The 21067-nt window shown below is 36.9% G+C and overlaps 1 pseudogene across 1 annotated transcript in view; it reads right to left on the bottom strand.

The window, feature by feature from the left end:
• The window catches only part of LOC306660298 (large ribosomal subunit protein uL23-like), a 26433-nt pseudogene continuing 5366 nt past the window's right edge, over window positions 1–21067 (bottom strand). The window contains exons 2-3 of the transcript in view: window positions 4723–4915; window positions 1–386 (exon numbers count right to left, since the gene is read on the bottom strand). The product of the transcript in view is annotated as a large ribosomal subunit protein uL23-like (transcript). The remainder of the gene's footprint in view (window positions 387–4722; window positions 4916–21067) is intronic.

The raw sequence follows: 21067 nt of genomic DNA on the forward strand, positions 1-21067 counted from the left end.
TTAGATGATCCTAATTATATTGGCAACATCCGAAGCTTCATAATCAGGAGCCAGTCCAACCTATGCCTTCTTCTCTCCATCAGGACTGATAAGGGTGTTAACCTTGGCCACATCAATGTCATAGAGCTTCTTTACAGCTTGTTTGATCTGGTGTTTGTTGGCCTTGATGTCCCCAGTGAAGACACATGTGTTGTTGTCTTCAATCTTCTTCATGGCTGACTCAGTGGTCACGGGAGCTTTAATGGCATAGTGATCAAGCTTGTTTCTCCTGGGGGCCCTCTTCTGAGAATATTCGGGCTGCCTCTGGAGCCACACATCTTGGGTTGCTGGAAGATAGGTGATGTGTGGATCTTCTGTTTATGGCTGTGGACACCCTTCAACACTGCCTTCTTTTTTTTTTTTTTTCTTCTTCCCCCCCCCCACCCCTCCAATCCCTCTTTTCCCTCTACACAGTGCCTCCTTCCACCATTCTTGCCCCCCTCCCACACCCCATTATATGTCATCATCAGCTTCTCAGCAAGATCATTCGTCCTTTGGTTTTTTGAGATTGGCTTATCTCACTTATCATGATATTCTCCAATTTCATCCATTTGCCTGCAAATGCCATAATTTTATTATTCTTTATAGCTGAGTAATATTCCATTGTATCTATATACCATAGTTTCTTTATCCATTCATCAAATGAAGGACATCTAGGTTGGTTCCACACTCTAGCTATTGTGAATTGAGCAGCTATTAACATTGATGTGGCTGTATCTCTGTAGCATGCTGATTTTAAGTCCTTTGGGTATAGGTCAAGGAGTGGGAGAGCTGGGTCAAATGGTGGGTCCATTCCAAGTTTTCTAAGGAATCTCCATACTGCTTTCCAGAGTGGCTACACTAATTTGCAACCCCACCAGCAATGTAGGAGTGTACCTTTTTCCCCACATTCTCTGCAACACCTATTGTTGCTTGTATTCTTGATAATCACCATTCTAATTGGGGTAAGATGGAATCTTAGTGTAGTTTTGATTTGCATTTCTCTTATTACTAAAGATGGTGAACATTTTTTCATATGTTTGTTGATTGCTTTAAAATCTTCTTCTATGAAGTGTCTGTTCATATCCTTAGCCCATTTGTTCATTGGATTATTTGTATTCTTGGTGTAGAGTTTTTTGAGTTCTTTATACATTCTGGAAATTAGTGCTCTATCTGAAGTATGAGTGGCAAAGATATTCTCTCACTCTGTAGGCTCTCTCTTCACATTGCTGATAGTTTCCTTTGCTGAGGGAAAGCTTTTTAGTTTGAATCTATACCAGTTATTAATTCTTGCTTTTATTTCTTGTGCTATGGGAGTCCTGTTAAGGAAGTCTGATCCTAAGCCAACAAGTTGATATTTGGACCTACTTTTTCCTCTATAAGATGCAGGGTCTCTGGTCTGATTTCAAGGTCCTTGATCCATTGTGAGTTGATTTTTGTGCAGGGAGACATAAGGGTTTAATTTCATTCTGTTGCATATGGATTTCCAGTTTTCCCAGCACCATTTGTTGAAGAGGCTATCTTTTCTCCATTGCATATTTTTGGCACCTTTGTCTAGTATGAGAAAATTGTATTTATTTGGGTTTGTGTCCATGTCCTCTATTCTGTACCATTGATCTACCTGTTTTGGTACCAATACGATGCCACTTTTGTTACTATTGCTTTGTAGTATAGTTGAAGTTCTAGTATTGCGATACCCCCTGTTTCATTCTTCCTGCTAAGGATTCTTTTACCTATTCTGGGTTTCTTATTTTTCCAGATGAATTTCATGATTGCTTGCTCTATTTCTGTAAGGTACATCATTGGGATTTTAATTGGAATTGCATTGAATCTGTATAGCACTTTTGGTAGTATGGCCATTTTGACAATATTAATTCTGCCTATCCAAGAACATGGGAGATCTTTCCATCTTCTAAGGTCTTCCTCAATTTCTTTCTTCAATGTTTTGAAGTTTTCATTGTAGAGATCTTTTACCTCTTTGGTTAGATTGATTCCCAAGTTTTTTTTTTTTTTTTGTTGTTGTTGTTTTTTTTTTTTTTTTTTTTTTTTTTTTGAGGCTACTGCAAATGGAGTTGTTTTCCTCATTTCCCTTTCAGCTGTTTCACCACTTGCGTATAAAAATGCTTTAGATTTATGCGTGTTGATTTTATAGCCTGCTATTTTGCTGAATTCATTGATGAGGTCTAGAAGTTTTCTGGAGGAGTTTTTTGGATCCTCTAAATATAAAATCATGTCATCAGCAAATAGCGACAGCTTAAGTTCCTCTTTTCCTATTCGTGTCCCTTTAATTTCTTTAGTTTGTCTAATTGCTCTGGCTAGAGTTTCAAGGACAATGTTGAATAGAAGTGGTGAAAGAGGACATCCCTGTCCTGTTCCCGTTTTTAAAGGGAATACTTTCAGTTTTTCTCCATTAAGAATGATGCTGGCCATGGGCTTAGCATAAATAGCCTTTACAATGTTCAGGTATGTTCCTACTATCCCTATTTTTTCTAGTGTTTTCAGCATGAAGGGGTGTTGTATTTTGTCGAACGCTTTTTCTGCATCAATTGAAATAACCATATGATTCTTATCCTTAAGTCTATTGACATGATGGATTACGTTTATTGATTTATGGATGTTAAACCAGCCTTGCATTCCAGGGATGAACCCCACTTGATTGTGGTGCACGATTTTCTTAATATGTTTTTGGATACGGTTTGCCAGTATTTTGTTAAGGATCTTTGCATCTATATTCATCAAGGATATTGGTCTAAAATTTTCTTTCCTTGATGTGTCTTTTCCTGGTTTGGGTATGAGGGTGATATTAGCTTCATAGAATGAGTTTGGTAGGGTACCCTCCTTTTCTATTTCCTGGAATACTTTGAGAAGTATTGGAATGAGTTCTTCTTTGAAGGTCTTGTAGTACTCGGCTGAAAATCCATCTGGTCCAGGGCTTTTCTTGGATGATAGATTTTTAATGGCTTCTTCTATTTCATTGCTTGATATTGATTTGTTTAAATTGTGTATGTCCTCCTGGTTCAGTTTGAGAGGAGCATATGTCTCTAGAAATTTGTCAATGTCTTCGGTAGTTTCTATTTTGTTGGAATACAGATTTTCAAAGTAGTTTCTCATTATGTTCTGTATCTCAGTGGTGTCTGTCATGGTATTTCCTTTTTCATCACAAATTTTAGTAATTTGAGTTTTCTCTCTCCTTCTCTTTGTTAGTGTGGCTAAGGGTTTGTCTATTTTGTTTACTTTCTCAAAGAACCAACTTTTTGTTTTGTCAATTTTTTGAATTGTTTCTTTAGTTTCAATTTCATTGATTTCAGCTCTGATTTTAATTATTTCCTGTCTTCTACTACTTTTGCTATGATTCTATTCTTCTTTTTCTAGGGCTTTGAGCTGTAATGTTAGGTTGTTTAGTTGTTGACTTTTCCTTCTTTTCTGGAATGCGCTCCATGCAATGAATTTTCCTCTTAGTACCAATTTCATAGTGTCCCAGAGATTTTGACATGTTGTATCGTCCTTCCCATTGACCTCTAAGAATTTTTTTATCTCCTCCCTGATGTTTTCTATTATCCATGGTTCATTCAACAGCATATTATTTAGTCTCCAGGTGTGAGAGTAATTTCTGTTTTTTATTTTGTCATTGATTTCTACTCTCAGTCCATTATGATCTGCTAAAGTTGCCCAAACAGAGAAGATGGAAAGAAATCATGAACAGAATCTCCAAGAACTATGGGACATCATGGAAAGACCAAATTTAAGAATTATTGGGATTGAGGAAGGCACAGAGATACAAACCAAAGGAATGAACAACCTATTCAATGAAATAATACCAGAAAATTTCCCAAACCTGAAGAACGAAATGGAAAATCAAATACAAGAGGCTTACAGAACACCAAATGCACAAAATCACAACAGATCCACATCAAGGCACATTATAATGAAAATGCCTAACATTCAAAATAAAGAAAGAATTTTGAAGGCCGTGAGAGAAAAGCATCAGATTACATATAGGGGGAGACCAATATGGATAGCAGCCGATTTCTCAACCCAGACTCTAAAAGCTAGAAGGGCTTGGAACAAATCATATCTCAATAATAACCTTGAATGTTAATGGCCTAAACTCATCGATCAAAAGATACACACTGGCAGAATGGATTAAAAAGAAAGACCCTACAATATGCTGTCTGCAAGAGACTCATCTCATAGAAAAAGACATCCACAGACTAAAGGTGAAAGGATGGGAAAAAACCTACCACGCACATGGACTCAGTAAAAAAGCAGGGGTTTCCATCCTTATATCAGATAAAGTGGACTTCAAGCCAAAGTTAGTGAGAAGAGATAAAGAAGGACATTTCATACTGCTTAAGGGAACCATAAATCAGGAGACATAATGATAGTAAATATTTATGCCCCAAACAATGGTGCATCCCTGTACATCAAACAAATCCTTCTCAATTTCAGGAATCACATAAACCATAACACAATAATTCTCGGTGACTTTAATGCACCGCTGTCACTAATAGATAGATCTTCCAAACAAAAACCAAACAAAGAAACCATAGAACTCAATAACACAATCAATATCCTAGACTAAATAGACATATATAGAATAGTCCATCCATCAATGAGTGGATTCATTTTCTTCTCAGAGCACATGGAACCTTCTCGATAATAGACCATATGTTATGCCAGAAAGCAGCCCTTAGGAAACACTGCCTTCTTAGCCTTCAAAGCTTTGGCTTTGGTTTCAGTTTTGGGAGGGGCAGGAGCTTCCTTCTTAGCTTTCAGCGACTTCTTGGTGAAAAGTAATATAAGCAAATTCTGATGTAGATTTAAGATAGCTGTTTTAAGGATGTTCGATAAAAGAAAGAGGGGGTAGGGGCCATAATTCCAGACTGCAACAGGTAAACTAACAGAGAGATGGAAGCAATCTTAAAAAAAAAAACAAATCCTTGAGATGAAGAATATATACTAAGTGAAATAAAAACATCATAGAAGACAACAGTAGCAGGATAGATCAAATGGAAGAAATAACTGGTGAGTTTAAAGACAGACTATTTGAAAATACAAACTTTTGGAGGAGAAAAAAAAATGAAGAGAAAGAAAGAAAACCATGGGAACTTTGGGACAGATTAAATGAGCATATATTTGGGTTACTGCAGTTCAAGGACTTGAGAATACTAAAGGAATAAAAAGCCTATTCAAAGAGATAATAGCAGAAAGTTTCCCAAACCTAGAGAAGAATACAAAAATATCCAGGTACAGGAAGGTGGAAGGTCACCTCTCAGATTCAACTCAACCAACTTTACCCCAAGACATTTTATGATCATCAAGCTTTCAATGGTGAAAGATAAAGAGAAGAGTCTCAAGGCAGCTAGAGAAAAGAAACAAAGAACACATAAGGGTATTCCAATTCCATGGTCAGCAAACTTCTCAGAAGAGACCATATTGGCCAGAAGGTACATGAGATCTTCATAGCACTTAAGGAATCAAGAATACTGAACTAAGCAAAGCCATTATTTATAAATGAAGGAAAGATACAGACATTCCCAGACAAACCAAAGTTGATAGAATATATCCCCAACAGACCTGTTCTATAAGAAATGCTAAAGGAAATTATCCAAAACATAAAGAGGTATTAATGAATAAAAATAAATTATCAGAATGTACAAAATTCACTGGTAAAAGACAAATTCAGAATACTATAGTCCTGTAAACAATGGCACATAAGCCATTAACATCTTTAGTATAAAAACTAAAATAAAACAATTAAAATAATAATAACTACATTAATATGATAAGAGATTGGTAACATTAGAAAATTTAAAATAGGGCATCAAAAATTCAAACCATTTGTAGTAATGAAGTGCAAGCGTTGACTTTTATATTAGTCTATCTTCTGGGTTTTTAAAATTCTTGTTTCTTTGCTTATCTTTACCATTATGTTGCTCTCATTTCAAAACAGCTCTATATAATTAAAATGTTTGTAAGCTTCATTATAATCACAAAGGGAAAATATATTATGGACAAATGAAAAATAAGGAAGAATGAAAGCACACTACTAGAGTAAATAACTTAACCACAAAAAAAGAGAAAATGGTAACAAAATAGGAACTGCAATAAAACTAGAAAACAAGTTCTAAAATAACTGTAGTAAGACCTTACTTATCGATAATTACTTTGAATGTAAATGGATTAGATTCTCCAATTAAAAGTAAAAGAATGAACGGGGTGATCCAAGATGGCGGACTAGAGGGTGACTGCATCTCTGGTCGCTCCAGAACCCAGGATTCAAGAAGGGGAGGCATTGAGAGACTCGGACTAAAATAGAGCCACAGGGTGAGTCTCCCCCACCCAGTGAAGTGCTGCCCGCTGCCCGGGCGGCAGGCCCGGATTCAGGTGGCTTATTAGAGTAGGGCAGAGCCGCTAGAGTCCTCCCCAGGCAGCCCTGCGCACTCCGGCGGTGGGCTCCTCCCACCGGGCCAGATTCTCCAGCATCTCGGAGCAGGCCCCCCAGTGAGAGCCTTTCTGCACAGAACCAAGCTTCAAGTCCCTGAACCAGGGTGGCAAGTTCCTGCCCGCAGGTTGCTTCAGGGACCAGGACAGGGCAGCCAGGGACTTCCCCAAGCAGCCCGCAGCCCAGCCCCCTCCGGTGGGAAGCGCCTTTCCAGGCTAGCTTCTCAGAGCAGACCGCCCAGTTAGAGCCTTTCCACACAGAGCCAGCCACAAGTCCCCAAGCAAGTGGTGACCTCCGGCCTGCAAGCAGCCTCTGGGACCAGAGCAAGGCAGCCAGAGACCTCTCCAGGCGGACCTGCCTCCCCGACCCCCTGGCCGCAGGTTTTTTCCATGGGGTGATCCAAGATGGTGGACTAGAGGTTGACTGCATCTCCAGTCGCTCCAGAACCCAGGATTCAAGAAGGGAAGGCATTGAACGACTCAGACTAAAATAGAGCCTCGGGGTGAGTCTCTCCCAACCGGTGAAGCACTGCCCGGGTGGCAGGCCCAGATTCAAGTGGCTTATTAGAGTCTTCCCCAGGCGGCCCTGAGCACTCCGGCGGTGGGCTCCTCCCACGGGGCCAGATTCTCCAGCATCTCGGAGCAGGCCCCCAAGTGAGAGCCTTTCTGCACAGAACAAAGCTTCAAGTCCCTGAATCAGGGCGGCGAGTTCCTGCCCGCAGGTTGCTTCAAGGACCAGGACAGGGCAGCCAGGGACTTCCCCAAGCAGCACGCAGCCCAGCCTCCTCTGGCGGGAAGCGCCTTTCCAGGCTAGCTTCTGGGAGCAGACTCCCCAGTGAGAGACTTTCCACACAGAGCCACCTCCAAGTCCTGGAACCAGTAGCAGGCTAGTAGCAGCTTTCCTTGGAAGCACTGCATTATCAAGTTACTCCAAGACTTCAGGCGACTGAAGGCAGGAAGGTGATACACTGGAAATCTACAGGGACAATATAAACCAATAAAAGAATTCTGCAATATCACAAAGTCCCACTGACACCTGACCAATATGAGAAATCAAGGGAAGAAAATGTCCCAAACAAACCTAGATACTATATCAATAAAAAAATGACAGCACAGCAGAAGAATTGTCAGAAAGGGAGTTCAGAAGGTACATAATTAAAACAATCAGAGAACAAACGAGGAGATGAAAGAGCAAATGCAGGCATTAAATGATCGCACCAATCAACAGTTAAAGGAGCAAATACGGGAAGCAAGAGATCATTTCAATAAAGAGTTAGAGATATTGAAAAAAAACCAAACAGAAATCCTTGAAATGAAGGAAACAATAAACCAAGTTAAAAACTCCATAGAAAACATAACCAATAGGATAGAACACCTGGAAGACAGAACCTCAGATATCGAAGACAAAATATTTAATCTTGAAAACAAAGTTGACCAAACAGAAAAGATGGTAAGAAATCATGAACAGAATCTACAAGAATTATGGGATATCATGAAAAGGCCAAATTTAATAATTATTGGGATTGAGGAAGGCTTAGAGAAACAAACAAAGGAATGAACAATCTATTCAATGAAATAATATCAGAAAATTTCCCAAATCTGAAGAATGAAATGGAAAACCAAGTACAAGAGGCTTATAGGACTCCAAATATACAAAATTACAACAGACCCACACCAAGGCACATTATTATGAAAATACCTAACATACAAAATAAAGACAGAATTTTAAAGGCCACGAGAGAAAAAAATCAAATTACATTCAGGGGGAAACCAATAAGAATATCAGCAGATTTTTCAATCCAGACCCTAAAAGCTAGAAGGGCTGGAACAACATTTACCAAGCCCTGAAAGAAAATGGATGCCAACCAAAAATCTTATACCCAGCAAAGCTTACTTTCAGATTTGATGACGAAATAAGATCCTTCCATGATAAACAAAAGCTAAAGGAATTTACAAAAAGAAAGCCGGCATTACAGAACATTCTCAGCAAAATGTTTCATGAGGAAGAGATGAAAAACAACGATGCAAATCAGCAAAGGGAGGAACTAGCCTAAAGGAATAGCCAAATAAAGGAGAAACCAAATCATGTCAAAAAACAAAAATGAGTCAAATGACTGGGAATACAAATCATATCACAATAATAACCCTGAACGTTAATGGCCTGAACTCATCAATCAAAAGACATAGACTGGCAGAATGGATTAAAAAGAAAAATCCAACAATTTGCTGCCTGCAAGAGACTCATCTCATAGAAAGAGATACCCATAGACTAAAGGTGAAGAGATGGGAAAAAACATACCACGCACACGGACACAGCAAAAAAGCTGGAGTATCCATCCTCATTTCAGATAATGTGGACTTCAAGCCAAAACTAGTCAGAAGGGATAAAGAAGGACATTACATACTGCTCAAGGGAAGCATAAATCAGCAACACATAACAATCATAAATATCTATGCCCCGAACATTGGCTCATCCATGTACGTCAAACAAATCCTTCTCAATTCCAGAAATCAAATAGACCACAATACAATAATACTAGGCAATTTTAACACACCTCTCTCACCGCTGGATAGATCTTCCAAACACAAATTGAATAAAGAAACCACAGATCTCAATAACACAATCAACAATTTAGACTTAACCGACTTATATAGAATATACCATCCAACAAAGAAGGAATACACTTTCTTCTCAGCAGCACATGGATCCTTCTCTAAAATAGACGATGTTTTATGCCACAAAGCTACTGTTAGCAAATACAAGAAGATAGAGAAACTACTTTGTACTCTATCAGACCATAATGATTTGAAATTAGAAATAAATGACAGAATAAAAAACAGAAACTTCTCCAATACCTGGAGATTAAATAATACACTATTATATGATGAATGGATAACAGAAGACATCAGGAGGGAAATAAAAAAGTTTTTAGAAATAAACGAGAACAAAGACACATCATATCAAAATCTCTGGGACACTATGAAAGCAGTACTTAGAGGAAGATTTATTTCATGGGGTGCATTCAACAAAAGAAGTAGAAATCAACAAATAAATGACTTAATACTACAACTCAAAGCCCTAGAAAAAGAAGAGCAGACCAACACCAAAGTAGTAGAAGACAGGAAATAGTTAAAATCAGAGCCAAAATCAACGAAATTGGAACAAAAGAAACAATCAGAAAATTAACAAAATAAATAGTTGATTCTTTGAAAACATAAACAATATTGCTAAACCCTTAGCCACACTAAAAAAAAGAAAGAGGGAGAAAACTCAGATTACTAATATTCGGAATGAACAAGGAAATATCACAACAGACACGAGTGAAATACAAAACATAATTAGAAGCTATTTTGAAAATCTATACTCCAACAAAACAGAAAACCTCGAAGACATCAACAAGTTTCTAGAGACATATGAATTACCTAAACTGAGCGAGGAGGACATACACAACTTAAATGAATCAATTTCAAGCAATGAAATAGAAGAGGTCATCAAAAGCCTACCAACAAAGAAAAGTCCGGGACCAGATGGGTTCTCAGCCGAGTTCTACAAAACCTTTAAAGAAGAGCTCATTCCAATACTTCTCAAAGTATTCCATAAAATAGAAGAGGAGGGAACCCTCCCAAACTCATTCTATGAAGCCAATATCACACTGATACCTAAACCAGACAGAGACACAGCAAGGAAAGAAAACTTCAGACCAATATCCTTAATGAACATTGACGCAAAAATTCTCAACAAAATTTTAGCAAATCGCATACAAAAATATATTAAAAAGATAGTGTACCATGATCAAGTGGGTTTTATCACAGGGATGCAAGGTTGTTTCAACACCCGGAAATCAATAAATGTCATTCACCATATCAACAGACTAAATGTTAAGAATCACATGATTATTTCAATAGATGCAGAAAAAGCATTTGTAAAATACAGCATCCCTTCATGCTCAAAACTCTAGAGAAAATTGAGATATTGGGAACATTCCTTAACATAGTGAAGGCCATCTACGCTAAGCTCATGGCCAATATCATTCTAAATGGTGAAAAACTGAAAGCATTCCCCCTAAAAACTGGAACAAGGCAGGGATGCCCTCTTTCACCACTTCTATTCAACATCGTCTTTGAGACTCCAGCCAGAGCAATTAGACAAACCAAAGAAATTAAAGGGATACGATTTGGAAAAGAAGAACTCAAGCTATATCTATTCACTGATGACATGATTATGTATTTAGAGGAACTTGGAAATTCTACCAGAAAACTCTTAGAACTCATAAGTGAATTCAGTAAAGTAGCAGGTTACAAGATCAATGCTCATAAATCCAACGCATTTTTATACATAAGTGATGAATCTTCAGAAAGAGAAATTAGGAAAACTATCCCATTCACCATAGCATTGGAAAAAAATAAAATACTTGGGAATCAATCTCACAAAAGAGGTGAAAGACCTCTACAATGAGAACTACAGAACACTAAAGAAAGAAATTAAAGATAACCTTAGAAGATGGAAAGATCTCCCATGCTCTTGGATAGGCAGAATTAATATTGTCAAAATGGCCATACTACCAAAAGTGCTATACAGATTCAATGTAATTCCAATTAAAATCCCAATAATGTACCTTACAGAAATAGAGCAAGCAATTATGAAATTCATCTGGAAGAATAAGAAACCCAGAATAACTAAAGCAATCCTCAGTAGAAAGAGCGAAGCAGGTGGTATCGCAATACCAGATTTTCAACTCTATTACAAAGCAATAGTAACAAAAACAGCATGGTATTGGTACCAAAATAGACAGGTAGATCAATGGTACAGAATAGAGGATATGGACACAAACCCAAATAAACACAATTTTCTCATAATAGACAAAGTTGCCAAAAATATGCAATGGAGAAAAGATAGCCTCTTCAACAAATGGTGCTGGGAAAACTGGAAATCCATATGCAACAGAATGAAATTAAACCCCTATGTCTCCCCTGCACAAAAATCAACTCACAATGGATCAAGGACCTTGAAATCAGACCAGAGACCCTGCATCTTATAGAGGAAAAAGTAGGTCCAAATATCAACTTGTTGGCTTAGGATCAGACTTCCTTAACAGGACTCCCATAGCACAAGAAATAAAAGCTAGAATCAACCACTGGGATAGATTCAAACTAAAAAGCTTTCTATCAGCAAAGGAAACTATCAGTAATGTGAAGAGAGAGCCTACAGAGTGGGAGAATATCTTTGCACTCATACTTCTGATAGAGCGCTAATTTCCAGAATCTATAAAGAACTCAAAGAACTGTACACCAAGAATACAAATAATCCAATCAACAAATGGGCTAAGGAAATGAACAGGCACTTCACAGAAGAAGATGTACAAGCAATCAACAGATACATGAAAAAGTGTTCAACATCTCTAGTAATAAGAGAAATGCAAATCAAAACTACCCTAAGATTTCATCTCACCCCAATTAGAATGGCAATTATCAAGAAAACAAGCAACAATAAGTGTTGCAGAGGATGTGGGGAAAAAGGTACACTCATACATTGCTGGTGGGGTTGCAAATTAGTGCAGCCACTCTGGAAAGCAGTATGGAGATTCCTTAGAAATCTTGGAATGGAACCACCATTTGATCCAGCTATCCCACTCCTTGGCCTATACCCAAAGGACTTAAAATCAGCACACTACAGAGATACAGCCACATCAATGTTCATAGCTGCTCAATTCACTATAGCCAGATTGTGGAACCAACCTAGATGCCCTTCAGTTGATGAATGGATAAAGAAACTGTGGTATATATATATACAATGGAATATTACTCCGCCATCAAGAATGATAAAATTATGGCATTTGCAGGCAAATGGATGAAATTGGAGGATATCATGCTAAGTGAGATAAGCCAATCTCAAAAAACTAAAGGACGAATGATCTCGCTGATAAGCGGATGAGGACATATAAGAGGGGGTAGGAGGTGTTAGTGTTAGGGTTATGGTTAGGTTTAGGGTTAGAGATAAGGAGGGTGGTAAGAATGGAGGAAGGAAGGTCTGTATAGAGGGAAAAGAGGGGTGGGAGGGGTGGAGGGGTGGGGGGAAGGGAAAAAATAACAGAATGAATCAAACAAGATTGCCCTATGGAAATTTATGATTTTTAATAAAAATAAATTTAAAAATAAATAAATATAAAAAATGAAAAAAAAAAAAAAAAAGAAGACTGAACGGATACAAGAACACAACCAAACTAGTCGTTGCTCAAAAGAAAGTCACTTCACTGCTAAGTGCAGGCTTAAGGTGAGAGAGGAAATATTCCAGGCAAAGGGAATCCATAGGAGAGCAGGAGCAGTCATAATTGCATCAGATGAAATAAACTTTAAATCAAAGCAGATAAGATAGATTCATAATAAAGGGGTTAATCCAGCAAGAATAAATAACAATTCACAATACATATGCACCCAATAATGAAGTTGTCAAATGTAGAAACATACATTGATAAGCCTAATGGGATAGTTATAAGGGTCTTTAATGCCACAATTTCACCAATTAAAAAAATATCCAGACAGAAAAATCAATAGATAAATGGCAGAGTTAAATTGTACCCTAGACTAAATTGATCTAACAGCATCTACAAAACATTCTATCCAACTGCTACAGAATAGACATTTTTCTCATCAGCACATGGAACATTTTGGGGAATAGATCATATGCTAGGCCACAATACAAGTCTCAAAAAATTTTGAAAACTTGAAATCATATCAAGTGTCTTTTCCAACCGCAATGTAATAAACTAGAAATCAATAACAGTAAAACTTTGGAAACTATACAAATACATGGAAATTAAGCAATTTACATTTGAATCAAGGAAGAAATCAAGGAGAAAATTCAAAGATTTCTTGAAGCAAATAAAAATGTAGATTCAACACATCAAAACCTATGGAATGCAGCAAAACATCACTAAGAGGGAAGTTGATAACTGTCAACATCTAATCCAAGTCAGAAAAATCTTAAATAAACAACCTAGCACTGTCTCACAAAGAACTAGAAAAATGAAAACACATTGAACCTGAAATTAGTAAAAGGAAAGAAATAATAAAGATCAGAGAACAAACAAATGGAACAGATTAAAAAGTACAAGGTATCAATGAAATGAAGACCTGGTTCTTCAAAAAATATAAGCAAAATGGACAAACTCTTAGCTAAACTAAGGAAAAGAGAGTTGACCGAAATAAATGAAATCAAAGATGTAAAATGAGACATTACAACTTACACCACAGAAAAAGAAAGGATCATTAGAGACTTTTATGAAAAGCTATATATCAACAAAGTTGATAATTGAGAATAAAAGGACAAATTGCTGGACACATACATCTTTCTAAGATTGAAACATGAAGAAATAATAAATCTGAACAGGCCAATAACAAATAATGTGATTGAATCAGTAATAAAAACTATTCTATTGAAGAATTACCCAGGACCTGACAGCTTCAATGCCAAATTCTGCTAACACTTAAAGAAAAATTAAAATTAATTATTCTCAGATTTTTTTTAATGAAGAGGAGGAAATTCTTTCAAATTTGTTATACAAGGTCAGTCTCACATTATTAAACAAACAAAAAAGGAAAGAAAAGACTCATGGGCCCAAATCCTTCCAATATCCTTGATAAACACAGATGCAAGCATTCTCAACCAAACACTATTAAATCAAATTAACCATTACATTAAAAAGATTATACACCACAATCAAGTGAGAGTCATCCAAGGGAAGGAAGGATTGTTCAATACAAGCAAATCAAAAATATGATCCACCACATTAACAGAATGAAGGACAAAAAGTATATGATGAGATACTGAAAAAGAATTGGTAAATAACACAAAAAATAGGTATGGAAGGAAATTTCATTCACACAATAAATTCAACAAAAAAGTCAACAGCTAACATTACACTGAATGGGGAAAAACTGAAAGCTTTCTCTCTTAGATTAAAAACAAGGATTCCCATTTTTATTCAATATAGTACTGGCAGTCCTAGCCATAGAAAAAAGGCAAGAAAAAGAATGGGCATCCAAATTGGAAAAGAGGAAATAAAATTATCACTTTAGATGATATAATCTTACATATACAAAACCCTAAAAGTTCACTCAAAAAACTATTAGAATTAATAAAGGAATTTAGGAAAGTTGCAAGATGCAAAAATCATTACCATTTCTATACACTAATAGCAAATTATCTGAAGTAGAAATGAAGAAAAAAATCTCATTTACAACATCTACAAAAATAATAAAATACCTAGAAATAAGTTAAACCAAAGAGATGAAAGATCTGTAAAATGCAAACTATAAAATGTTAGTAAAAGGAACTAAAGACAAAAAAATGAAAAGATACCCAATGTTCATGATTTGGAAGATCAATGTTGTTAAAATGTCCCTACTACCTAAAGCAATCTACAGATTCAATGTAATTCCTATCAAATTCCAGAGACAGGCTTCACAGAACTAGAGCAACCCTTTCAATCTATATGGAACAATAACAACAAAAACAACAACAAAATATTTAACTAGCCAAAGCCATTTTGTTCATTCGTGGAAAATGAACAAAGCAGAAGGCATTACACTACCTAATTTCAAAATATACTACAAAGCTTTAGCAATCAATACAGCGTAGTGTTGACATAAAAATGAACACGTGGACAAACGGAATAGAATAGCCTAGAAGTAAATACATGCATCTACAGCCAACCCATTTTCAACAAAGGTGCTGTTTTAGTCATCTTTCCCCTGTTGTTACCAAAACACCTGATAGGAACAATTTTAGAGAAGGAAGAGTTTATTTAGGAGCTCACGATTTCAGAGGTCTCAGTCCATAGACAGACAGCTCCATTACTCTGGGCTCAAGGTGTGGCAGAACATCATGGCAGAAAGGTGTGGCAGAGAAACTAACCGAGAACATAACACTAGGAAATAGAGAGAGAAAGCGCCCCTCACCATGGACAAAATGTAACCCCCCAAAGCATGCCCTCATCCCAGATGTTTAAAATAAAAATAAATTAAAAGAAAAAAAAGCATGCCCTCAGTGACCCACCTCCTCTAATCACACCCTCCCTGCCTAACTGCCTATAGTTATCACCCAGTTAATCACTATCAGGGGATTAATGTACAGATAAGGTTAAAACTCTCATAACCCAAAGATTTTATCTCTAAGTTTTCTTGCATTATTACATACATGAGTGTTTGGAGGACACCTAATATCTAAACCATAACAGATACTAAGAAATTGCATTTGAAAAAGAAAATTCTTTTCAACATATGGTGTTGGGAAACTTGAGTACTTACATGCTAGAGTGAAACTAGATCCCTATCTCTCACTAGTTAACAACAATTAACTTAAAATGGATTGACAACTTAAATGTAAAACCTGAAACCATGAAACTACTGGAATGAAACATAGGAAAATTGCTTCAGGACATTGGAATGGGCAAGGAGTTTTTGGACAAAACCTCAAAAGCCTAGAAAACAAAAGCAAAAACAGGCAAATGGATTTATATAAAACTAAAACCTTCTGCATTGCAAAGGAAAAAATCAGAGTGAAGTGACAACCTACAGAATGTGAGAAAATATTTGTAAACTATATATCTGACAAGCGGTTAATATCCAGAATATACTGGGAACTCAACAGCCAAAACTAAACCAAACAAACCAGACAAATAACCCAATTTTGTAAGATACAATAAACCTAAGTAGACACTTTTCAAAAGAAGACACACAAGGGGCCAAAGGATAAATGACAAAAATGTTCAACCACAGTAATGATGAGGGAGATGCAAATCCAAGCCACAAGAGTTCACCTCACTCAATTAAAAATGGATATTATGAAAAAGTCAAAAGATAGAAAGTGCTGGCAAGGATGTGGATAAAAGGAAATTTTGCATCCTGCTGCCGGGAATATAAATTAGTACAGCCTTTATGGAAAACAGTATGGAGGTTCCTCAATAAATTAAAAACAGAACTACTGTATGACCTGGAAATCAGTATGTCAAGGAGACATCTGCACTCCCATGAAATGGGAGCAGAAATGGGAACAACATAAAGGTGAGTCAGCTTATGAATGAATAAAGAGCTGGGGTACATATAAATCACAGAATGCTACTCAGCAACTTAAAGAAATCTCATTTATGACAACATGGATGGAGCTGGACATCATTATGTTAAGTGAAAAAAGTCAGGCACAGAAATACAAGTACCACATGATCTCACTCATATGTGGGATATAAAAATGTTGATCTCATGCAAGTTAAGAGTATGATGGTAGTTCTAGAGGCTGGGAGGAGCAGGGAGAAAGGAGGGCTGGGATAAGGTTGATCAGTGTGTACTAAGTTAAAGTTAGACAGGAGGAAGAAGTTCGGGTGTGCTACGCATGGCACAGTAGGGTAAATACAGACAACAATAACATAGTGCATGGTTCAAAAAGCTAGAAGAAAGGATTTTGAGTATTTTAACCTTAAAAATAAAGATAAATGTTTGTGGAGGTAGATATGTTTACTCGGATTTAAACATCACACAATTATACATGTATTAAAACATCATATGGTACCACATAAATATGCAAAATTAAATTTTAAAATCCATTTAAATATAAATAGATGTTATTTTATAAATGTTACTAAAATTTAATAATATACTAAAAATAAATTTGTTAAAAATAAAGTTAATTTAAATTAATAAAAGAAAGAAGAAAAGGAGGATAAAAAAAGAAGAAGGAAGAAAACAGAAAAGACATAAGGGATTACCTGAAAAATATCTAGGGTTCCCAGGAATCAAGCTATAATATTGAACAAGAAGATCTTTCAAACTGGTGCGTACATTGGAACATGAAGAGAAAAATTTGATGAAAACGAGGAAAGAAACTAAATTTTCTTGCTATTTTCTCCTATTTCCTCATTCTATTAAGTCTACCCTTAAAAAGAGACCATTCTCTTCAGCAACCCTCAGGCTGTTTCCACTTGCCAAGGAAAGCCTACACTTCCCTGGAGAACGTTCGATGAAGGTGCTTTTGGGTATCAGCTTGCAGCACAACCAAAACCATTTTTTTCTATTGTACTCACACCACTACCACTCTGGTCCCCAAATCAGTAAGAATATGTATTCAGGATAAAGATAAACTACTTGGTAGGCTGAGGCAGGAGGATGGCAAGGTTGAGGCCAGCTTCAGCAATTTAAGAACACTGTCTCAAAATAAAAAAAGGGAATGTCACTCAGTGGTAATGTGCCCCTGGGTTCAATCTTTAGTACAGAAAAAAAAAAATTAAAGCAAGATAAAGATAAGAAAGAATTTTTTATTGTTCATAGAATTGACTACATATATATGACACTTTGAACTCAATTTAGTGTGTCTGGAAAATGAGCTACTGCTGAGACTCTCATGCAGCAATCTTGTCCTCTAGGGGACATTGGTCGACGTCTGCAGACATTTCAGTAGTTACAGTGTTTTAGTCAGCTTTTTCGCTGCTGCGACTGAAAGATTCAATCAGAACAATTGTAGAGGACAAAGTTTATTTGGAGGCTCATAGTTTCAGAGGTCTCAATCCATGGACAGCAGGCTCCATTCCTCAGTTGTAAGGTGAGGTAGAATATCATGGTGGAAGAGGGCGGTATAGGGAAGCAGGTCACAGATGATCAGGAAACAAGACACTCCACTCACCAAAGTCAAATATATACCCCATAGCCACACCCCCAATGAACCGCTTCCACCAGTTACACTCCACCTGCCTCCAGTTACCACTCAGTTAATCCCATCAAGGATTAATTCATTGATTAGGTTAAGGCTAGAGCCCAATCATTTCTCCTCCAAACCTTCTTGCACTGTCTAACACGTAAGCTTTTAGGAGACACCTCACATCCAAACCAAAACACAGAGGTTCTAGGGACCCAGCGTGAAGCATTATCACTGGTTACTTTTGAAAATAGCATAATCTTTTGAGTTTATTTCCAACACAGCAGTCTTGCTTATTGAAAGAATCCCTGGGTCCTAGAGAAGGAAGAAACTGGAAGTAATACTGCTAAAATCTCTCATTAAGGAAAAAAAAAAAAAAAAATCAGTGGGTCATCATGATTTGGAAACCTCTTCTCCAACAATTTGTGCCACAAGAAAGGAAATGTGGTAACACTCTACATTTGTCAACAAAAAAATTCATAGTGCTCCGGAAGCTTTTAGTTCTCCGAAGATAGACTAGCCTCATTGCCCCCAGGTCCTCCCTCTTGCAATTAAAATCCCTGGACATAACCCAACCAAAAGACCTAGGAGAACCCCGAAAGGTCGGCAAAGAAAGCCGACTACAGAGGAACCTCAGACAAACTGCAAAGGTGGGTCACGGTCCTTGGATCTTTTTGCTGTCTCCCATGCATCCTGGAAGAGGTGCTGCAGCAGCTTCCAACCCAGATTTCACAATGGACTTTTAAAAACAACAATAAAAACCTGTTATTCAAAACAAGAAATCAGGAAAACAGTAGCTTTGGATAATAACCTGCTTTACACTTGCACACCAACAAAGACACCACTTCCTCCCCGTCTCTTCATAGGTTCAACAGCCAAGAGGAGTTGATCTTTCATTCGACACCACGGTCAGGTGGAAGCAGGCTTGACCTCTCTGAGCCAGCAGCTAGCTGATGCCCCTGGCAGAAGCAGGAAGCAAGCAGACTCCCCTCCCCAGCAATGGGTAGCTTTGGCATAACAAGGTGAGAAACTGCTCTTCCAACCCCACTTTGTGGAAGCAGCAATACTCCAGTTTCCCTGCTGGGATAGTGTAGAGGGAGAGTTAACAGCTGGTTCCCCATCGCAACACTCAGGGAAAGCAGGCAGGATTCTAAATATCATTAATCATATTATTCTTTTTTCTCTGTTGTTTTTTCTTTTTGTTGTTGTTTTATGGTGTAAGTCTTAGCTCATTGTTCCATATATCCCATTACTATAAATGAATTTAAAGTGATAAATATATTCCTAAGTACTGTTAAACTGCATTCCATGAATATTTTACAATTTCCTGATGTATCTGAAGAGAGGCTGCTGGTGGGAGCTTCAGGATTCATGGAATTTCTATTTCTTTTCAATTCTAAAATTTATGATGTTTTTACTTATCCTTATTGATACTCAATCTGGGGCCTACATATTTTCTCATTTGGAGTAATTCTTGTATTATTTTCCAAAATACTTTTATAAACTAATATCCTTTCTTGATCTCTGGACAATCAGGTCTATAGTTAGCTGCAGATACTATAATACTATTTAATACACAAACACCCACAAATATTGCAGTATTTTGATTTGTTGGTATGTTTGGTTAGTTTCTTGAAAATGTCCAGATTTTCATGACATCATACCCCTTAGGTTCTCTACCTATTTTTCCCTTGGGCTGCTCCCAGTCAATAGCTGTGCATGGCAAGTGTACTAAGGCAGATCTGTTCCCTGGACATAGGAGACTCCTCTGTGACTCAAGAACTTTCCTTCAGCCTGGCTAAAAATATCTGTGATAAAAAGAATATTAGCTTAGAAGATAAATACCTCCTTATTTACAGTATTTATAATTTTTAAAATAATTTTACAATTTACAAATGACTACCCCACCTTCTTGAAGCAAATTATATTATTGAAGTGATTTTAGAAATACGATTGGCATCAGAAAAAGTTTTTGTAAAATTTAATGCAATGTATTAATAATTACATTATCTATTAATCTTTAAAATTATTATCATTTAATTCTGCTTCATAGTCTTAGAAGAAGAGTGAATATTTTCAGTGAGAATTTGAATTTTAGATGGATCTTGCCTTTCATGATTCACTGAGCAACAATTTCTCAATCATGTCTTCCTCACTCACACACGTGTACTCACGCATGCAGCTTGAACATAGGATAAATAGATTTGAAAATGTCATCTGTTTTTTATCTTTTAGTAAGTATTATAAACAGGAATTTTATTTATGCTAACAATATATTCCACTTGTCATATTTTAGAACATGGATTAATTTGGATGCTTACCCACATATAACCCAACTCAAATGCCACAAAACATCATGGTTCCTTCTTAAGGGTTTCCAGACTGTATTTCATTTCAAGGAGTCCTATCTGCCATAATATTGTTATATTCCTATCTGCTATTATATTGCTATATTCCTATCTGCTATTATATTGTTATATACCTTATAAGGACAAAACACAGACTTTACTTTTTCCTAAGTGTCAGGGCTTGTCGATTATATGATGCACATAATAGAAAAAAAAATCCAAAGTTTTTACCATGCCAAGACCTCATACAATCTGACCCCTGGCTGTTCCTTCAAAATCTGCAAATCATGAGCAGACACTTGGAATAGAACAGAAATAGGGTTTGTGCTGGGAGATGGTTACAAGAGGGGTGTGAGTTGACTAAAGTGCAAATTGGATACACTAAAAAACTAGAAAGCAAGATCCTAAAAATGGACCAGGAAGTAGTGCACTGAGTAGACAAATTTATCTTAGGACGCTTCATAGAGACGAGACAGCATTCACCAAAATTTTTTACAAACAGTCATATGTTTCTGAGGTTCCTGATGGTTTGTTGCCACTTGCCTGATCAGGCACTTCTGTACCATTTTCATAT

Source organism: Sciurus vulgaris, assembly GCF_902686455.1.
Source record: "Sciurus vulgaris genome assembly, chromosome: 4".
Taxonomy (NCBI): Eukaryota; Metazoa; Chordata; class Mammalia; order Rodentia; family Sciuridae; genus Sciurus; species Sciurus vulgaris.